Raw genomic sequence first — 22,023 nt, forward strand, 5'->3', positions numbered from 1 at the left:
ATAAAAATAAATAAAATAGGTCAGGCACAGTGGCTCATGCCTGTAATCCCAGCACTTTGGGAGGCTGAGGCAGGCAGATCACCTGAGGTCAGGAGTTCGAGACCAGCCTGGCCAACATGATGAAACCCCATCTTGACTAAAAATACAAAAATTAGCCAGGTATGTTGGTGTGTGCCTGTAATCCCAGCTACTCGGGAGGCTGAGGCAGGAGAATCGCTTAAACCCAGGAGGTAGAGGTTGGAGTGAGCCGAGATCGTGCCACTACACTCCAGCCTGTGCAACAAGAGCTAGAATCCGTCTCAAAATAAACAAATAAATAAATAAAATAAAGACTTGAGGAAATTTGAAAAATTAACAAACTCCAGGAGGAAGACAGAAAGCCACTCAACTACCCGATGATTTTGCCTCATTTTCTCTCTTCAAGGAGAGAATAAACTCAAACAGGCGAGGACGGAAGGAACATGGCAGGGCGGGGCAGAACAGAGTGCGCGTCCCCTCCCCCGCCGCTCATGCCAGGTGCGTCCCATCACACCCAGTCAGGGCCAGAATCCCGGAAGTGAGGTGGCATGGGGGACGCGCTGGGACCTGGAAGAGGTCGTTGCTGGCGTTCCCTGCACTCCCTGCACTGTCATTTAGGATCTCTGCCACTTACCTCTGTCAAAGCTTAGGAGGGATGACAAGCAAACAGGGGGACCACAGTGGTCATCAGGAGACCAGGCCGGGCAAACTCACCTCAGTCCTTTTCTGAAGAGGAAGTCAGCAGGACATGTGGAGAAAATAAATCCAAGAATCATAGAAAATGGCACCTTAGACTCATGCACGGGTGGGAACCCAGGGTTCACTGAGATGAGGCGAACTGCTCTGGTCACAGCTGGTGAGTGGCAGAACTCGAACTTCAGCTCCTTACTGCTTTAGTCTAGGAGAAAGAAGAGAGTCGTCATTTGATGTGTGCTTTCCATGCTGGGCACGCTGTCTGTTTTCTCAACCAATCCCAACAGCAGAGGCACCACTATCCCCATATTCCACATGAGAGAATTGAGACTCAACGAGGATAGAAAATTGGCCCCATGTCCACCGATAGAAAGTGGGGAGATGCGTGACAAAGGCCATCTCTTCCTACTGTATCATGCCCTCCCGTTTGTAAACCTAAGCATGTTCCGTGTCTTTTCGGATTTCTTTGTGAGAAAGATGGAGAAAGGTGAACTTAATGGTGCTGTATAAAAGGACACACTGTCCGCGAATCAGAATACAGATGTTCTCTACCGACTGCTGTCTTCCGGGAGAGGCCTGTGTTCATTCTCCTTGGTATGAGCCTCAAGCACCCTGCAAACCATCCATAAGGCGGATTTGTGAATGGAAGTGGGTAGGGCTAACATGGGCAGGAGGAGAGAGAGAAAGCTGAGTGGAGAATGAGGAATATATCTGCTAGGACATCCAGCAACAGCATTCATCCACAAAACAAGTCAGTGACTTCACTGACCCTTTCTGCAAGACAACCAGATCCTATCAGGGTCTCTGTCCCTCAGAGGCCACTTTAAAGTAGACTGAGTCAGAAAAGTGAACTTTCCTATAGGCTCAAAATTACCCTGCTTTACCAGGAGGCGTAGGAATTCTGCCCCACTGCTCTGCTCTTCTTTTTTTTTTTTTTTTTGAGACTGAGTTTCACTCTTGTCGCCCAGGCTGGAGTGCAATGACGCAACCTTGGCTCACTGCAACCTCTTCCTCCTGGGTTCAAGCGAGCCTCCCGAGTAGCTGGGATTACACATGCATGCATGCCGCCACCACGCCCAGCTAATTTTTGTATTTTTAGTAGAGATAGGGTTTCACCATGTTGGCCAGGCTGGTCTCCAACTCCTGAACTCAGGTGATGCACCCACCTTGGTCTCCCAAAGTGCTGAGATTATAGGCATGAGCCACCGTGCCCGGCCCCCGACTCTTAAATGTAGAGAATTCTATGATCCTGAGCAGATGTGGTACTGCATTAAACGGTCATTGCCCTGTGTTTAAGAGTTGTGGACTATCACAGTATATAATAAAAACTTTTTTGGTTTGATTTTGTTTTAAAGTTAACCCCAGAAACACTGAAAGCTAGAAACACAGGCTTATGAAGGCAGCTGAATCCAGTAAAGGTGATCAGGCCTTTGGGAAATGCTTGTTCCTGCATCCATCTAGTTCCTCCAGGCCCGTTCCCCACACATCACAGACAGCAGGGCCTGGCAGGACCACTCCTGGGAGCCTAGCCTGGCCACCTAGCATGGCCTTATGCCTGCAGCGAGGACATCTAGGGAAGACCACACTGCAGGCCACTGACTCTGGCCGGGAGAATGTCCTTAAACCACACCTGCACCCTGCTAGGTACGGTTTATTGTGGGAATGGAGATCTGACCTGGGGTTGGGGGGAACAGATGTGCACCCCCTCTGTGCACCTTCCCCTGATCCCTGTTGGTTGGCACAGTACGGCATAGTTCACCTTGCAGGTGGACGTGTCCACTGCTCCTAGCTGAGGAGGGAAGTCAGGACACACAGCGGGAGCGATGGGGGATTTATGAGCTGGTTTAAGACAGGGTTCTTGGGAACAGGCTAGCGGGGCAGGCCTGCCCTCTCTCCCTCTGCTGGCCTGAAGAAGAGGTTCCATCAAGCTGCACCCACCCTTCGATCTCCCTGGGACGTCTGATCAGTGAGTGACCTGTGCGCACTTTAAATTATCCCACGCTGGACACAGTCGTCAGCCACGGGGGCCCTGAGCAAAAGCCCTGCTCTTGGCAACCGGCCTTCCTACAAGGCCAACGAACTGCACCGTCCAAGGGACATCTAGGTGAGGCAGCGATTCTTCAAGGAAGATGTCACATGGGGCCGGAGGCAAGGCCCCCTTGCCTCTGCAGAGGGGCGTCCAAGTCCCCAAACAGCAGCGGCCACGGGGAGGGAGCGGACAGTCTAACCTAAGAGGTCCAGGACAGACCTCTGTGCAGGCAGCGACGGACCCGTGAGCGCCGCTCTGGGCGCGGGAGCGAGGCCAGGCCGTGCCACGGCTCAGGGCGGACCCGGGGAGCTCTGGACTCAGAGCGTCAACGGAAAAAGGGGTCACAAACCACACGCACGTCCCCCAAAAGAAAACAAAACCAGCTAACGAGGCTCACTAAAAGGTGAAGCCTCAGAGCCAGGAAGTAGCTAATTTCCTTCGGGTCGCTGAGTGGCAGGACGTGAAGGACCCCAGAGAGCGCATTGGCTCCAGTTTTGTTTGGGGACCAGCTTGGCGGCCACTCCCAGGCGCTCCTGCGGCCAGCGCGTCATACCTTGGGGGCTGGCGCCATCTGCTGGTTGTTCCTAACCCACTGCCGTCCTTACTCCTCACTCAGTTTCCTGAGACCGGTATGCAACAACAGCGAGGCTTGTATCCGCGGCTCCCTTACCTGCCTTTGGGCTCTTTTAGTCTCCAAAGCAGCAAAGATTTCCTAAGAAGTGCCCATACCGAAACGCCCGTCCTCTAGGATCGCTTGAGCCCAGGAGATTGAGATTGCAGGAAGCTATGATCGGGCCACTGCACTCCAGCCCGGGTAACATAGCAAGACCCCTTCTCTAGACACACACACACACACACACACACACACACACACACACACACACAGGCCGGGCGAGGTGGCTCACACCTGTAATCCCAGCACTTTGAGAGGCTGAGGAGGGCGGATCACTTGAGGTCGGGAGTTCAAGACCAGCCTGGGCAACATGGTGAAACCCTGTCTCCACTGGAAATACAAAAATTAGCCGGGCGTGGTGGCGGGTGCCTGTAATCCCAGAGGCTGAGGCAGGAGAATCACTTGAACCCAGAGGCGGAGGTTGCAGTGAGCCGAGTTTGCACCACTGCACTCCAGCCAGGGTGACAGAGTGAGACTCCGTCTCAAAAAATTAAAAAATAAAAATAAAAATAAATAAATTTTAGAAATAAATAAATAAATATAATAAATAAAACATGCTTCCTCTCCTCAGCCTGCATTTGGGTCATGAGAGCAGGGTGCAAGCACACAAACACACACACACCACTTCATAGTAGAGGGAACCGACCAGCAATGGCTGACTAACTTGGAAAAGGTAATTGGAGAAGGATGTGAATCTCTTCCCAAAACAATCTAAACCCAGCCTCATTGGACAGCTGCTCAGTGAGCTAAATAATAAAGTCAGTGTGTGCCTCAAAAACATGCCAACCTCTATGTTCAGCCATCTCACTGCTTCCTGCAAAATAACGGCTTAAAGGGGGACACTGGCATCTTTGTCATTCCTGTCATTCCCTGGCCCCTGGACCAGCACACGATGGGGTGGGCTGCTGTGCTGGCAGAAGAACTCAGTTCTTCTTCTTCCATTTTTTTTTTTCTTTTTCTTTTTTTTGAGACAGGGTCTCAGTCGCCCAGGCTGGAGTGCAGTGGCATGATTTCCGTTCACTGCAACCTCCGTCTCCTGGGTTCAAGTGATTCTCCTGCTCATTCTCCAAGTAGTGCCAAGTAGCTAGGACTACAGGCACCCGCCACCAGGGCCAGCTAATTTTTGTATTTTTAGTAGAGATGGGGGTTTCACTCTGTTTCTCAGTTTGGTCTTGAACTCCTGACCTCAGGTGATCCACCCACCCCAGCTTCCCAAAGTGCTAGGGTTACAGGAGTGAGCCACTGCGCTCGGTCGGAACCCAGTTCTTAAAGATGGAATTAATTGATTCATTCAACAAATAAGTACGGAGTGCCTCTGAGGTGCAAGCACTATTAGTTGCCAAGAAAGCAGAGAACAAACGTGGAATGTTAATGATGCACGCACGGTAGCTGGGAGAAGCAGACGAGAAATAAGGAGAAGAAAAATCAGCTACACTGATGAGTGTAGCTGTTACAAGGGAGACGAAATGTCTGCTGATGATTTTATAGTCGGGAGGGCCCAGTGAAGGGGATTCCTTAGAGTGGGTCTGAATGACTCTGAAAAACCAGCCTGGGTGCAGGGTGAGCATCCAGGGAGGAACCCTGAGGCAAGAACAAGGTTAGGTTTGAATGGGATAGTTTGCTGTGTATCTGCAGGAAGAGGAGGAAAGACATGAGTTGAGCATCTTACCTGTGCAGGTATCATTCTAGAACATGAGTTTTGTTTTGTTTCATTTTATTTTTATAGGAGAGAAACTGGTACTTCCATACAATACAAGGGAGTACCAGATGTGTAAGTAACTAACTGAAATGCAATTTCAAAACAATGTCTTCCCCTGCAGAAAAGAATGGTTTCCCAAGATGAAAATCTCATTAGGGCAAGAATGAACACAATGTTTCCAGTGTTTTACTGTAGAGAAAATAAACCATTATGATTCTTTTTATGTATTTATTTATTTTGAGACAGGGTCTCTGTCACCCAGGCTAGAGTGCAGTGGTGTGATCTTCACTCACTGGAGTGCAGTGGTGTGATCTTGGCTCACTGGAGTGCAGTGGTGTGATCTTAGCTCACTGGAGGGCAGTGGTGTGATCTTGGCTCACTGCAACCTCTCAGGTTTGCTTCGGCCATTCTCCTGCTTCAGCCTCCTGAGTAGCTGGGATTACAGGTGCGTGCTACCATGCCTGGCTGATTTTTGTATTTTTAGTAGAGACAGGGTTTCACCATGTTGGCCAAACTGGTCTCCAGCTCCTGGCCTCAAGTGATCCACCTGCCTCAGCCTCCCAAAGTGCTGGGATTACAGGCGTGAGCCACCACGGCCGGCCAATTTTTATCATTATTATTTTCAGAGACAAGGTCTCACTCTGCCACCCAGGCTGGAGTACAGTGGCATGATCACAGCTCACTGCAGCCTCAACCTCCTGGGCTCAAGTGATCCTCCAGCCTACAGAGCAGCCAGGACTGCAAGTGTGCACCACCATGCCCAGCAGATTTTTTTAAGTTGTTTTGTGGCGATGGGAGTCTTGCAATGTTGCCCAGGCTGGTCTCCAACTCCTGGGCTCAAGCATTCCTCCCACCTCGGCTTCTGAAAGTGCTGGACTTACAGGTGTGAGCCACCATTCCAGATGTAGAAAATAAATTAGATATTGCATTCAGTTTTTAAATTATGGACAAATTTTTGTTTATGAGAAGACAGTGATAGTGTGCGCTACAGCAAGACAGACAACCGTGTGGATGAAGCCACGAGGTGGAGCTGTAGCCTCAAAAAAGCAGAGCCCGGCCCTAAACCAGCAGAAGTGGAGCCTGGAGCTTTTTGTATTTCTTCTCTCTCCCTAGAGGGAAGGGTCACTTTTAAACATCTCCATCTTACACATTACCCAAGGCCTGATTTTACCTTTTCTTTTCAAGAGCATGAGTTATTTTAACCCCCTCCCATCGTCCTGTGTTCCATTGTCTCCTCCAGCCCAGAGGCCCCTCAGTCACTTGGAGCCTCCCCAAGGGAACGAGGTAGCAGAAGGAATGGAAAGCTTGGCCAATCAGCCTTTCCAGTTCCCATCAGAAGGAAGGCTTGCAGGAATGTGCTTGCTGGAAGTGGGGATTAAAGAGGGGTGACGATTGCATACAAACTCCAGGATAGAAGAAGAGTTACCTGTAATAATAATTTAGGAGTCGGAGTGAAGAAATAAGAAACAACCAACGCTTGAGCATTAACAACGTGCCCAGCACGACGCCAAACGCTCTGCTCATCTCCACATCTTAACTTCGTAATTCCACAAGGTAGGTGCTGTTATTGGCCACAACAGAGATAAGAAGTCTGAGGCTCAAGGAGGTTAAGTCATTGGAAGTAAGGGATTTGAATCCAGACACTCTGACTCCAGAGCCCAGGAAATTATTACATGTGAAATACCCCAAATTGGGCTTTCTAGATGGGTACAAGTCAATTCAGGCTATTCAGTCAGCTAATACACTCCTAGCAAGGGGTGGAAGGTAACGTCCAAAACAAAAGACACCTGCGGTTCCACCCCCAGCCCCACTCATTGTAGTATTCATCTGCTGAGCTACCTGGATTGCTTGGATGCATCTCCACATTTCCTTCCTTCGTTCCTTCCTTCCTTCCTTCATATTCCTTCCTTCTTCTCTCTATTTATTTATTTATTTGTTTATTTATTTTGAGAGAGAGTCTCACTCTGTCACCCAGCCTGGAGTGCAGTGGCACGATCTCGGCTCACTGCAAGCTCCGCCTCCCAGGTTCGCGCCATTCTCCTGCCTCAGCCTTCTGAATAGCTGGGACTACAAGCGCCCACCACCATGCCCAGCTAATTTTTTGTATTTTTAGTAGAGACGGGGGTTTCACTGTGTTAGCCAGGATGGTCTCGATCTCCTGACCTCGTGATCTGCTCGCCTCAGCCTCCCAAAGTGCTGGTATTACAGGCTTGAGCCACTGCGCCCGGCCCTTCTTCTCTCTTTCTTTCTTTCCCTTCCCTTCCCTTTCTTTCCTTCCTTCTTTCCTTCCTCCCTTCCTTCTTTCCTTCTTCCTTCCTTCTTCCCCTCCCTTCCTCCCTCCCTTCCTTCCTTCTTTCTTTCTTCTCCCTCCTTCCTTGCTTTTTACAAAGTCTCACTCTGTTACCCAGGCCAGTTGCAAACTCCTGGCCTCAGGTGATCCTCCTGCCTCAGCCTCCCAAAGTGCTGGGATTACAGGCATAAGCCACCATGCCCAGCCTTCATTTCATATCTAATGCCACATTGAAACTCTTGGTTTACATGTATATCTCCCCTATTTACTCAGAGGTTAGTAATGGCAGGAACTTTTTTACTATTTTTGTATCCCAGCTGCTATAATATCCCCAGATTTTAAATAGGTGTCTCCCACTTAATTAATATGACATTTTAAATTTTAATTTCATTATAGAACATTTCAAACATACATAAAGTTTTTTAAGTTTGATAAACCCACAAATATGCATCACTCAGTTTCAATCATTAGCACTTTTTCATTTTTCATATTTTTAAGTGCAAAAAGAAAAAGAGCAATCATCTATTGAATGTTTACTGGATATTACTCTGTTCTCAGCCTTTTACTGTCCATAGCCTTGAAGGAAGCTCCGAAGGTCAACATCGTCCAGCCAGTAGGGAGAAGGGGCAGGGTCTGGCCCCAGTCAGTCTCACTCTCGAATTCATGCCCAGAATTACCTTGACCTGCTGCTTGTCTCATAGTAGACCCAAGAAATATCATTTGAGCAGAATGTAATTGAATCCCAGTTTACATATTAGGAACCACCCTGACGAGTTAAAGGAGGTAACCAGATAGTCGTGGGAAAGTCACCTAAAAAATACTGAAAGGGGGCCGGGTGCAGTGGCTCACACCTGTAATCCCAGCACTTTGGGAGGCCGAGGCGGGCGGATCATGAGGTCAGGAGACTGAGACCATCCTGGCTAACATAGTGAAACCCCGTCTCTACTAAAAATACCAAAAAAAAAAAAGTAGCTGAGTGTGGTGGCGGGCACCTGTCGTCCCAGCTACTCAGGAGGCTGAGGCAGGAGAATTGCTTGAACCCGGAAGGCGGAGCTTGCAGTGAGCCTAGATGGCGCCACTGCACTCCAGCCTGGGTGACAAAGTGAGACTCCATCTCAAAAAAAATAAAAATAAAAATAAATTTAAAAAAATTTTAAAAAGTACTGAAAAGATGTTTAAGTGGAGGAAGGTAAAGAATCCCATGACAACTGTGTTTAGAAGAGGGATGAGACCCATTCTGTGTGGCTGGAGAGGAAGACCAACAGGGGCCCACGGAGGCAGACTTTCATTCAATATAAAGAATTTGTAAGCAATTAGAGAAGAATGAAAAATAATCTGGAAGATCACTGATCAGAGATCTGATTGCTATAAAGGTTGCTCTAAAGGAGATGCCTGCATTTGTGGGCAGGTAAATTAGACAATATCTGAAGTCCCTTCCAACTGCTATGGCCTGCAGCTTTATGCTTTGCACATACAGGGTTTGAGGGTGATGGCAAGACGGGAGGAACGTGTGTTTTTAGACCTCAGTGACTGGAAGAAGAGCAGGACCGTGCCCAGAGACAGAAAAACCGAGAAGGAGCTAGTTTCAAAAAGGAAGATAAATCTGGTTTTGGACAGATTTGTTTCTTAGTGTGAAAGGAGGAGAGTTTTTGTTTCCAGAAGTATTTTAGGAAGTCTCCATGAGAGGCAAGTGTGGAAGAGAGGAAACGGATAGGAGAGGAGGCCATGTCAGGTGTGCCCTGGACAAAGGCCTGGGAGTAGGACCAAGCCTAGGACAGGCTCCGGGACAGCCCTGCGTCCTCACACAAAGCAACTCAGTAGTCTGCTGTCATATGTGTCCTGCTGTCATCCACTCTGCACCTCCCACCTTTCCGCCGCCTGGAGTTCCGAGGCTTTGAGTTTCCAACCCTTGGCTGAGAGTTTGCAGAGACTTGCGCTGGTTAAAGGGTAGTAGCAGAAATCTGCCCAGCAGTAGGTGGGGATCAGGTTGTACAGTGCCTGGGCACTGCAAGACATTGGGGTTTTTATCTCAAGCCACAAAAGACTGGAGCAGAAGAGTGACATGGTGGGAACCGGGCTGGAAGAAGAATAATGCCGTGGTAGATTTTGACTTGATCAGCAGTGGGGCGATCTGGAAGCAGGGGGTTGCCAGAGGATTACTGGGCCACCCAAGGGCCTGTGATTTCTTGTCTGTGCAGTTTACACCGGCTGCTCCCTCAGACTGAAAACTGCTTTCCTGCCCTGCAGTCCTCCACCTGGGTCAGCTCCCATTTCCCTTTTAGATCCAGCGGAAGGTTCTCTTCTCTGAAGCCCTCCCAGGGCCATGCCAGCCCAGCCCAGCCGCTAGGCAGGGAGGCTCTGTAGACCCTTTAATGTGTCAGTCTCATTTCTAGACAATCAGTAGCCTGAGGACGGGGATCATGTTTTATTCAGTTTTAAAATTTCATTTGTAAATATTTAGGGGTGCAAGTGCAGGCTTCTTACATGCACGTATTTCCCTGTGGTGAAGTCTGGGCTTTGGGTGCACCCATCACCCAAAGAGTGAACACTGTACTCAATAGGTAATTTTTTCAACCCTCACCCTCTTCCTACTTCCCCGCCTTTTGGTGTCTCCTGTCTATTTTTCCACTCTGTCCATATGTACTCATTGTATAGCTCCCACTTGTAAGTGACAACATGCAGTATTTGACTTTCTGAGTCATTTCACTTAGGATAATGGCCTCCAATTCCATCGTTGTTGCTACAAAAGACATTATTTTTATTTATTTATTTATTTATTCATTTATTTATTTATTCATTCATTCATTCATTCATTCATTCATTCATTCATTCATTCATTCTGAGACAAAGTCTCACTCTGTTGCACAGGCCAGAGAGCAGTGGTGTGATCTCAGCTCTCTGTAACCTCCACCTCCCAGGTTCACGCAATTCTCCTGCCTCAGCCTCTGAAGTCGCTGGGATTACAGGTGCCCATCATGCCCAGCTAATTTTTGTACTTTTAGTACAAAAATTATGGGATTCCACCATGTTGGCCAGGCTGGTCTGGAACTCCTGACCTCAAGTGATCCTCCTGCCTCAGCCTCTCAAAGTGCTGGGATTATAGGTGTGAGTCACTGTGCCCGGCCTTGATTTTAGTTTTTTAAGGCCAAGTAGCATTCCATGATGTATATACACCACATTTTAAAAATGATGCCCCAATGATGAAACTTAGGTTGATTCCAAATCTTTGCTCTTGTGAATAGTGCTGGAATAAACAGATGAGTGCAGGTATGTTTTTGATATAATGAGCTCTTTTCGTCTGGGTAGATGCCCGGTAGTGGGACTGCTGGGTGGAATGCTAGTTCTATTTTTAGTTCTTTGAGCAATCGCCTTACTGTTTTCCACAGTGAATGAACTAGTTTACATTCCCACCAGCAGGGCTCCCTTTCTCCACATCTTCACCAACATCTGTTGTTTTCTACTTTTTAATGATAGCCATTCCGAGTGGTGTAAGATGCTCTCTCATTGCATTTTATTCATTTTTATAACCCTAGGGCTGAGCGTGGCATCTGACAGACTGCACGAATGTTGAGTTGTGAATAGACGGGGGCTGGATGCAGGAAGGAACAAATGAAAGAACGAAGGAATGAATGAATGAATTTCACGGTGACAGCTCCGAGGAGAGTGGTATGAGGATGTTAGGGAAAAGGAGTGGAGAGCATAAGGGATACTCCTTTTCCCTATCTGCCCATCCTCAAAAAGTTGGAAACTTCTTTGTGCTGGTTCTTTCTGGTGCCGGGAAGACGGCAGTGGTAAGTGGGCAGAATGCTTGCCTGGCTGTGGGGCGCAGCAGCCTGGGTCCTGCCGCTCTGAGCAGGACCAAGAGCTGCCCATGTACCTTGATTCAACCGGTTCTTTTTATCAAGCAGGGTCACAGAGCGTGGGAGCCTCCTTCCTGTGGACTACCAAGTTTTTTGTCTGAAGAGACAAATAGAGATCCCTCTTTGCACATGGTGCCCTCTGTGCTATAAACCATCACTGAGACACTGTGTCACTTTATGTTTGCGTCACCGTCTTGTCACACATCTAGACATTCTGTCGGTGATCCTGATCTGCATAGACTGGGGCTTTTGTTGTGTGTAGCAGACGCTGTTTGAGGGTGGGGAAACTGCAGTCATGACTGTACTATCTTCTTCTCTGAACAAGCAGAAAACAAAGGAGAAGAAAACTCCAGAATTGGATGTGGCCTTTACTAGCTCAAACCCCTACTTGTTTCGCTGAATTGTTCCCCCAATTATCTAGCTTTAAAGTCTCCCCCTTTAGGAGAAACCAGACAGCAGAGGAGTCCAGTACTGCTATCCCCACTCTGCTAATCATTGGCTGTGTGGCCTCGGGCAAGTTACTGAATCTCTTTCAGCCTTCGAATCTATCAGATGAGGTACTTTTAGTAGCTCCACAAAGACAGCGCATAAAGCACTTAGCAGAGTGCTTCTCAGCACTCAAAGCCAGAGCTGTTCTTACCTCGCTTCTGAAGCACCCTTTCTGGTGCCTGGCTCTGAACGTTTGTCTCTGTTCCGCAGCCGAGGTGAGGCTGTCCTGAGTGCTGCAGACTAATGACTGAAAAGAACTGTGCCTTACAAAATCTCGGTCACCTCAGAACATAACTGCTTATGAGGAACACAATGAGATTTTTACGCAGACCTGCAAAGCAGTTTCTCTTTTAGTATAATCAAACGTGAGTCATGGTGCTTGAGATTCTCTTGAAGTGACTCCAGCTTTCTTCCTTCCAGCTGAAGGCCCCTCTAAGGACATGAAAGACCTCTACGCTGGGGTGGTGCCTCCCAAATCCACATCTTCCCATGAGAGACGTCTCGTTCACCCCAGTCCTCCTAAATCCCACAAACCCGATGTGGGGTTTCAGGCAGCAGCATATGAAGAATTGTGGCGCCCGGTCCCAGACGCACACACAGTACCCCAGACATACACACAGCACTCCCAGACACACACACAGCACCACAGACACACAGCCTCCCAGATGCACACACAGCACCACAGACACACACACAGCACTCCCAGATGCACACACGGCACCACAGACACACACACAGCACTCCCAGACACACACACAGCACCACAGACACACACACAGCACCCCAGACACACACACAGCACCCCAGACGCACACACAGCATGCCACTGGCTTGGGTGCATTGAGAACAGCTGAGGCCTCAGGACTCTCTGTAAATATTTATTGAGTGCATTGCACTGGAGACACAGTCCTTGACTATAGACCTCTCTGGAAAAATAATAACTATTTCCCCAAACACTAAGTCCAAACACTAAATCAGCTGGTGTTTATCCTCCGTTTTATTATTTTTTTAAACCAAGACATGCTATGGTTTCCCTTTATGGCAGCTAAGGCTCAGCAATCCCATTACTTTGGATTTATTCCCTTTGGCATAATCTTTTAAATTGGATTTTTGCCTCTTTGCTTCCTGATAACTCAGCCAAGCGTTGATTTTATTGCATCTGTTTGTAATATCTGAAGCCTTGAGCTTATTACTCAACTCATTCCTTTGCCTCCCTGTTTCTATGCACAGGAGGAACCTGGTGCAGGCTTTTCCAGCCCTAAGAGTTGAAAGCTCTATCTTGCTTTCTTTACTACAACATTCTCTCCTTTGACTGAGACTTTGCCCAAAGGATGCAATGCCAGGGCAATGCCGCAGCATCTGCTGTCACAAAACAAATGTCATGGACTGGGCAAGGCGGGGTTTCTGTTCCAAGGTGTGACTTCCATGGGTATGGCTGCCTCCATGTGGAGAGGTAGCCTGTGCGTGAGGTTCAGCTCCCCGCTCACCAGCCTTGCGACCCAGGGCAAGCAACCTGACCTTCTCAGACTTCAGTTCCTCATAGCAAATTGAGGGTGACAAAGGGCACCTACCTTGCAAGGTGGTTTTACAAATTAGAGATAATTGCCAGACACAGTAGCTCACGCCTATAATTCCAACATTTTGGGAGGCTGAGGCAGGAGGACCACTTGAGGTCAGGAGTTTGAGACCAGCCTGGGCAACATAGGGAGACCCTGTATCTACAAAAACTATAAAAAATTTGCTGGACATGGTGGCTTTTGCCCCTAGTCCCAGCTACTTGGGAGGCTGAGGTGAGAGGACTGACTGAGCCCGGGAGGTGGGGGCTGCAATGAGTTCAATCAGCTGTGGTTGTGCCACTGCACTCTAGCCTGGGAGAGACAGAGCAATACCCTGTCTCAAAAAGAAAGAAAGAAAGAGAAGGAGGGAAGGAAGAAAAGAAGGAAGGAGGGAAGGAAGAAAAGAAGGAAGGAAGAAAAGAAAAAGGGAAGGGAGAAAGGGAAGGAAGGAAGGAAGGAAGGAAGGAAGGAAGGAAGGAAGGAAGGAAAAGAAAGTAGGAGAGAGAGAAAGAAAGAAAGAAATCAGATATTGTTATGTTTGACCTGTGTTCCCCTGGCCATGCCCCCACTGGACTTTATTTGAAGCTCCCCAAAACAATAACTCCCAGCATTTCCTTACTGGTCAATGTGAACCTTCTCTCCTCACCAAGTTCTTCTCCAGTCGCTGGTCATCCCCTGGCAGGGACCCTCACGTCCTCATGAACAGCACCCCAGCTTTGGCCCAGGGTTTGCTATTTCCTCCCCTTCTGCCCAGCTTACTTTTGTGGGATGGGAAGACAAGGCCAGTAATACTTGCCCAAAGCCTCCAAGGTTCACCAAACTGAAGCCATGGGAGAAACCCAAAGACCCCGCGCTGTTGAGGACATGGGTGCCACCTCCCACATTGTGGAAACTGCTGACACCCCGAGGAGTTGTTCTTTCCATTCCCATCAGCCGTATCTTTGTGCCCTCCCCTGCTCAGGCTGGGTTCAGGATGTGACAAAGGTGATGCATGCCAGTGAGGGGTGAAGCCAGCTGGATTTCCTGGGTCTAGTGGGGACTTGGAGAACTTTTCTCTCTAGCTAGAGGATTGCAAATGCACCAATCAGCGCTCTGTGTCTAACTAGAGGATTGTAAATGCACCAATCAGCACTCTGTAAAATAGACCGATCAGCAGGATGTGGGCGGGGACAAATAAGGGAGTAAAAGCTGGCCACCCCAGCCAGCATCGCAAACCGCTCTGGTTCCCTTTCACACTGTGGAATGTTTGTTCTTTTGCTCTTCACAATAAATCTTGCTGCTGCTCACTCTTTGGGTTTGTGCCATCTTTAGGAGTTGTAACACTGATCGCAAAGGGTACGTGGCTTCATTCTTGAAGTCAGTGAGACTGAGAACCCACCAGAAGGAACCAACTCCAGACACACCAGCAGCTCTTAGAACATCACCTCTTCCGTCACCCAGCACATTCATCCACTTGTCCAGCACCGACTGTGTGAGGCTTTGTGCTGTGTGCCAGGGGTACAGCGATGAGCACAGTGAGGGCCTTGAGCTCACAGGCTAGGAGGGGACGGTTACAACCCAACATCTAAGTGCCCTGGTAGGGAGCATGGAGTACTCTGTGTTCAGTACCAGGCACCCCCTAGGTCAGCTTCCCAGAAGCTCTGAGCCCTGGCACCAAACTCCAGCAGCTCTCTTTCCTTTCGGGAGCCCTTCCTCCAGTGTCCCCCCATGCAGGGTGCTTCAGTACTCCTGCAGGCCAGCCTGGAAGCCCTCCATGCTGGGAAGGCTCGAGATGTCACTTACACAAATGGAAGGTGCCCAGCCAGTGCCTGGCCAGCAGAGGCAGTGAAAGGGAACTACTCATGAGCTTCAGGTCAAAGAGGAGTGGATTGCAGTTGTTTGCTAACTGGTCCTACACTCACGTTAGAAGAGGTGCATGGAGACAGAGGGAGAGGGCCACACTTCGGGGACCCAGGAGACTGCACTGTCCCTGAGGCACAGGCACAGACATGCTTCCCTTGTGACACTGGGGTTCCCAAAAGGATAATGAATCAATCTTCACCCATTCCTCAAAATTTACGTGTTGATTATAGTGATTTCTCTCCATTTTATTTTTCTGATAGAATAGCAGTAGAAAGATGATTTTCTATAGAAAGATGATTTCATTCTTTTCCTCTTTTTGCTCTTGTTCGCCTCTTTATTTTTCCCATATCCCAATAACTTGTCTTTTCTACTCACTCAGGAGGAGTAGAAAAGCAAATTAAACAGGAAGAAAATCCTCTCGGTAGAGAAGCATCTTGATCTGCCAGCTCTGAGCGAAGGGAAATTTGCATCTCTTCAATTCCTCTTAATTATTCATTTCCTTTTTCCCTTCTGCTTCTTGAAAATAATTACTGCAGTAGTTTTTCCCTAGACAAGAACTTCAAGCAGCAAGGAGCCAACACTGACTCAGCTTTATTTTTCAGAATGTTCAGTGCCCGTGACCTGTGACCAAGCAACCCAGCATCCCTGAGAAGCTATGTTGGCCAGGCTGGTCTTGAATTCCTGGGCTCAAGGGATCCTCCCACCTTGGCCTCCCAAAGTGTTGAGATTATAGGCTTGAGCTACCACACCTGGCCTATTTGTAATTTTTGTTGTTATTTAGAGAGAGGGTCTTGTTCTGTCGCCCAAGCTGGAGTGCAGTGCTACCATCATGGCTCACTGCAACCTTGAACTCTTGGGTTCAAGTGATCCTCCCACCTCAGCCTCCCAAGTAGCTGGGACTACAGGTGTCTGCTACCACCTCTGGTTATTTTTTTTTTTTTTTTTTTTTGTAGAGACAGGTGTCCCCTATCTCCCTGTGTTGCCCAGGCTGGCCTTGAACTCCTAGTCTCAAGTGATCCTCCCACCTCAGCCTCCCAAAGTGTTGAGATTACAGGCATGAGCCATGGCACCTGGATGTAATTTTTAAAATTAATTTTTCATCTTAGTGAGGGGCCTTTTTTATTTTATTTTGGATACAGGGTCTCAGTCACCCGGACTGGAGTGCAGTGGCACAATCTCAGCTCACTGCTACCTCTGCCACCCAGGCTCAAGCAATCCTCCCACCTCAGCCTCCAGAGTAGCTGGGACTACAGGTTTGCAACACCATGCTCGGCTACTTTTTTAATTAATTTTTTTTATATTTAATATGTATTACCCACTTCTAGTACATCTGGTGTTAGACAGAACTATATAGGTCCAAAGTCAGTAACAACAGTCATCCCTTGTCTTTGCATTGCTTACAATTTGGCCTCACATACACTTTACAGGCTGTGAAGGTACATGGCTCAATCAAGTGGCAAAGCCAAGACTAGAACTCACTTCCCTAGAAGGTAGCTCCCAACCTGCCATCAAATGGAAGTCATGGGCTTGCCCTGCCTCACCCTCCATCCCCAAAACCAGCTCAACTGCCTGTTGCCACGGTAACACTGTGATCCACTTCATCCTTTTTAAAAACCAGAACCTTACTGCTGGTGACTCCCCATCACTGTATCTAACTCAGACCTGTCTCCAGTCGCAGGCTTGTAGGTATCATTGCTCCTGGGCATGTCCCCTAGTCACCTCACACACAATCTGTTTAAAGCTAAACTAGAATCTGCCCCCACTAAAACCTGCCTGTCTGCCAGTCTCCCAGGCTACCTACCTGCATGTTATCCTCAGCTGCCACCTCCCCTCACCACTCAGGGAATGAAGGAGCTCCGTAGCAGTTCTTTCACAGGTCACTATCCATGCCTCATTGACCCCCACCCCAAACCTATCACTGAAGGCTATGATTAGAGGAATTTCAAAAGAATACGCCAGCTGGGTGTGGTGGCATGCACTTGTAGTCCCAGATACTTGGGAGGCTGAGGTGGGAGGGTGGCTTGAGCCCAGGAGTTCAAGGTTACAGTGAGCTATGATCACACCACTGCACTCCAGCCTGGGCAACAGAGCAAGACCCTGACACACACACACACACACACACACACACACACACACACACACACACACAGAAAGAAAGAAAATGGTGAGTCTTGAGGACTGTACCGAAATGGAGCTGTGGACAGCTGCCAATGGACAGTTGTAGTCTACATGCATGGTCGGTATGGTTCTCTTTCTCACTGACACTCAGGCAAATGATGTGGAGTGTCTCGCTAGCTGGTGAAAAGTGGAAGAGAAATGGGGGGCAGGGATGAATAGAAGCTGCCTGAAGAAATACAAAAAGTAGCCGGGAGTGGCAGCGGGTGCCTATAATCCCAGCTACTCGGGAGACTGAGGCAGGAGTATCACTTGAACCCTGGAGGCACAGGTTGCAGTGAGCTGAGATTGTGCCACTGCACTGCAGCCTGGGCAACAGAGCGAGACTCCGTCTCAGAAAAAAAAAGAAGAATAAGAAAGAAGAGGAAGAGGAAGAAGAAGGAAGAAGAAGAAGAAAGCAAGTCCCTTGGTGATTTGTTAGCCAGTGGGTTTTGTGTCCGCTCCCTGCCTGGTCCATTGGTCCCCATTTGCCCCCGTAACTCCCACAGTTTCAAGCAGTCTATTCCAGTGCCCTGGAAATGCCCCTGCAGCTGTGACCCGTCCCCAACGCTGACTTTGATTCTGAGCCAAATGCTGTCCGCCCTCCTTGGCTCTATCTTTGATTGCATTGTAACTGCTCAGTCCTCACCTGCTAGCCCACTGGGTCGGCATCATTCTCTAAAGGGATGCTTTCAGCAACTGACCACAGTAATTGGTTTGCCTATTAGCTTTATGCTCCAAACAATATATTTATAGAGAGGCACAGAATCAAAAGCTATGCGTGGAGATCCAGAGTGAAGCTGTCCCTTGAGTCTTAGCTGTGGCGTGGATGGTCTCAAAGCCAGCTGCCCTCTGATATTCGGCATTTTCACTACAGAAGAGAAGCCTTCTTTGGTTTGCTTTAGAGGAGGACAGCGTGGGACAGGGGAATGTCTGAATTCTTAGGAGGATTGCTGCTTCATCTTAGGAAGCCTGGGGCAGGGGGCAAGGTGGATGGGATGGGTCAGCCCTCACCACCCATTCCGCCTTCCTCCGAGTGTCCCTCCCAGGACAGTGCAGGCTGGAACCAACAGACTGCAGTTCCTAGACCCAGTGCAGCCAGGGCTGTGAGAGTGATCTCGGTTTGGTGGTTGTTAGGTGGAGGCTGCCCTTCTGTACCTGCTCTGCCCGCAGGCCAGTTTGCCCCTGGGGGTCTTAAGCTTTTCTGTGGCAGATGAGCAGAGGCTGCCCCATGCCCAGCATCTGGTCACTAGCTTCCTGGGTGTCCACGTGGACTGTAGCAGGTACAGTATGATCCAGCAACCAGTTGAGGTTCGCGGCAGCTTTTATTTATTTATTTATTTAGAGACAGGGTCTTGCTCTGCTGCCTAGGCTGGAGTGCAGTGGGGCAGGGCAATCATAGCTCTCTGCAGCCTCAACCTCCCAGGCTCAAGCAACCCTCCCACCTCAGCCTCCTGGGTAACTGGAACTACAGGCACGAGCCATTACACCTGGGTAGCTTTCAAAAATTCTCATAGAGACAGGGTCTCGCTACGTTGCCAAGGCTGATCACAAACTCCTGGCCTCAAGCGATCCTCCCGCCTCAGCCTCCCAAAGAACTGGGATTACAGGTGTGAGCCACCATGCCCCACCTGGCAACTTCTTGATTATGACCTAAATTTATGATTCTGAAGTTGGAGGCTGCCTGCTCTTAGAAGATTGGAAGACCAACTCTAAGGCATGATTTAGCTTATAATCCATTTCTTCAAATGTCATAGTGTTTTTGTAAGTATGTTAATATCCTAAATCCCCTCTTAATGAAACCTATTTGAGAGGATTCTGTCCTCTGCAAGCCAACGCTGCCCATGCAGAATTTAAAGACCTCAGAGTTCATGCGTATGTGGCACTGCAAAGAAGAAACTTTATTGGAAGATGAAATTGTGTGTATGTGTGTGTGTGGTTGTGTGTGTGTGTTTGGGAAATCACTTGTTACACTACAAATACATGAACATTCAAAAAGACATTTTGGCCGGGGGCCGTGGCTCACACTTGTAATCCCAGCATTTTGGGAAACTGAGGCAGGAGGATTGCTTGAGCCCAGGAGTTCCAGACCAGCCTGGCCAACAAAGCAAGACCCTGTCTCTACAAAAAGTAAAGAAATTGTCTGGGCATGGTGGTGCACACCTGTAGTCTCAGCTGCTTGGGAGGCTGAGGCAGGAAGATCACTGGAACCCGGGAGATCAAGGCTGCAGAGAGCTATGATTGTCCTACCGCACTCCAGCCTGGAGGAGAGAGCGAGACTCTCTCAAAGAAAAAAAAGACAGTTTGTTTTAAAATAGTCATTCTACGGTGGATAAGTGAGGCAACGCAGTGTCCGGATGATGAAAATGACCACCATTGTGGGGCACATGGATATCACGTGCCTCCAGACGTGGTGGCTTGAGAAGGACACCAGCGTCACCTATGCAGTCTCCCACGGCGAATGCACAACCTCAATCTAATCACGAGGAAACATCCAACAAACACAAAATAAGCAGCATTCCATTAGACAGGAACTGGGGGATGGGACTCTTCAAAAACATTAATGTTCTACAAGGCAAAAGGTGACACAAATGTTACAGGTTAAAAGAAGCTCAGGAGACATGGTAACTAAATGCAGTATCTGATCCTAGACTGGATCCTATTCTGCAGTGGGAGAAATGCCATAAAGGACATTATTGGGTCAACTGGCAAAATTGGAACATTAACATGAATGTTGGAACATTAACATGAATATAACATTCAGTTAAAAGCATCGTGACCAGGCATGGTGGTGCACGCCTATAGTCCCATCTACTCCAGAGGCTGAGGCCAGAGGATCACTTTAGCCTGGGAGTTCAGATCCAGGCTGGGCAACACAGCAAGACCCCATCTCAAAAAGAAAGCATCATAGCAATGTAAATTCACGAAGTTGACAACCTCAGTTATGGAAGAGAATATCCCTGTTGATATGGTTTGGCTGTGTGTTCCCACCCAGATATCATGTTGAATTGTAATGCCCAGTATTGGGGAGGGTGCTGGTGGGAGGTGACTGGATCATGAGGGCCGATTTCTCCCATGCTGTTCTTGTGATAATGAGTGAGTTCTCTCGAGATCTGATGGTTTCAAAGTATTTGGCAGGTCCCCACTTGCTCTCTCTCTCTCTCTCTCCCCTCTCTTGCTTGCTCCCCCTTCACCTTCCTCTATAATTGTAAGTTTCCTGAGGCCCCCAGTCATGCTTCCTGTTAAACCTGCAGAACTGTGAGTCAAACCCCTTTCCTTCATAAATTACCAGTCTCAGCAACCTCTGCCTCCCGAGTTCACGTGATTCTCCTGCCTCAGCCTCCTAAGTAGCTGGGATTACAGGTGTGCGCCACCACGCCTGGCTAATTTCTGTATTTTTAGTAGAGATGGGTTTCACCATGTTGGCCAGGCTGGCCTTGAACTCCTGACCTCAAGTGATCCTCCTGCCTCGGCCTCCCAAAGTGTTGGGATTACAGGCGTGAGCCACCATGCCTGGCTCTGGTAGTTCTTTATAGCAATGTGATGTATAGCAAAGACTAATACATCAGTTCTTAGAAAATAGCCATTGAAGTATTTAGGAGTAAACAGCCATGCCATATGTAACTGACTTGCAAATAATTTTTTTAAAAAATTATGAGAGAGGAGTGGCGAGCAGATGATCAACCAGTAAAGCTGACAGGTTAAAATGTTAACAATCAGTGAATCTAGGTAAAGGGTTTATAAATGTTCCTCATACATTTTTTGGTAAATTTGAAACTACAGCCAAATAAAAAGCTAAAACAAAAGACATTTCTTTATCGCGTGTTTTGGGTTCTGCCATAATCAGAATGTCTGCCCCCTAAGCCAACTCCATTCTCACTGCAGTGGGATGGAAACTGGGGACGCCAAGAGACAGAGCCCGGGGTTGCCCAGGCTTACTCTCCTTTTATTTCTCATCTGTGCTTTGCCGAGCAATGTCCAGGAATTTTTTGCATTGCTCTTGCCCTCTGTCTGAAGGTGGGATTCTTCAGGTGCCCAAAATCTCCTGGACCCCAAAGCAGGTATTGCTCCCTCTGTGTCTGAAGAGGACACAGCAAAGCTGCCTCCCCGCTTTTAGCACAGTGAGTTTGGCATGTTTCTACCCATGATTTTTAACTGTGGGCCTTTGGTACTCATCATCATCTCTGATTACCTTTTCCAGGAGACTGAGGGACATGCTTCATCTTAATTTTTAAAGAAACATGAGACCCAAACAAGCAGGTAGTCATATTTCTTAGGACTCAGTGAGGCTTTGTCCCCAGGGTTCACGTCGTCATCAGGACCATAGGAGAGACTCAGGAAAGGAAGGTTTGGGGAAACATCCACATACAGATGCTGAAAGTAGGCTCCAAGGCAGTAAAGCTGCGCTTGCTTTGGCTGCACATATACTAAAATTGGAATGATATGGAGAAGATTAGCATGGCCCCTTAAATAAATATATAGAAACAAAAGCAGTAAAGCTGTGATAAATATGCCAGAGCCGATGTCTGGTGGAATTATTCACAGTAGCAAAGACATGGAACCAACCTAGGTGCACACCAATGGTGGATTGGATAAAGGTAACATGGTGCATATACTCTATGAAATTCTACACAGCTATTAAAAAGAATGAAATCATGTCCTTTTGTTTGTTTGTTGAGATGAAGTCACCTAGGCAGGACTATAGTGGCACGATCTCAGC

At 48.2% G+C, this 22,023-nt stretch overlaps 1 pseudogene; it reads left to right on the forward strand.

Moving 5' to 3' along the window:
- The first annotated feature begins 21,706 nt into the window (after window positions 1-21,706).
- On the forward strand, window positions 21,707-21,806 carry LOC111540538 (annotated as a pseudogene).
- Window positions 21,807-22,023: the final 217 nt, after the last annotated feature.

The sequence above is a fragment of the Piliocolobus tephrosceles genome, chromosome X (assembly GCF_002776525.5).
Source record: "Piliocolobus tephrosceles isolate RC106 chromosome X, ASM277652v3, whole genome shotgun sequence".
Taxonomy (NCBI): domain Eukaryota; kingdom Metazoa; phylum Chordata; class Mammalia; order Primates; family Cercopithecidae; genus Piliocolobus; species Piliocolobus tephrosceles.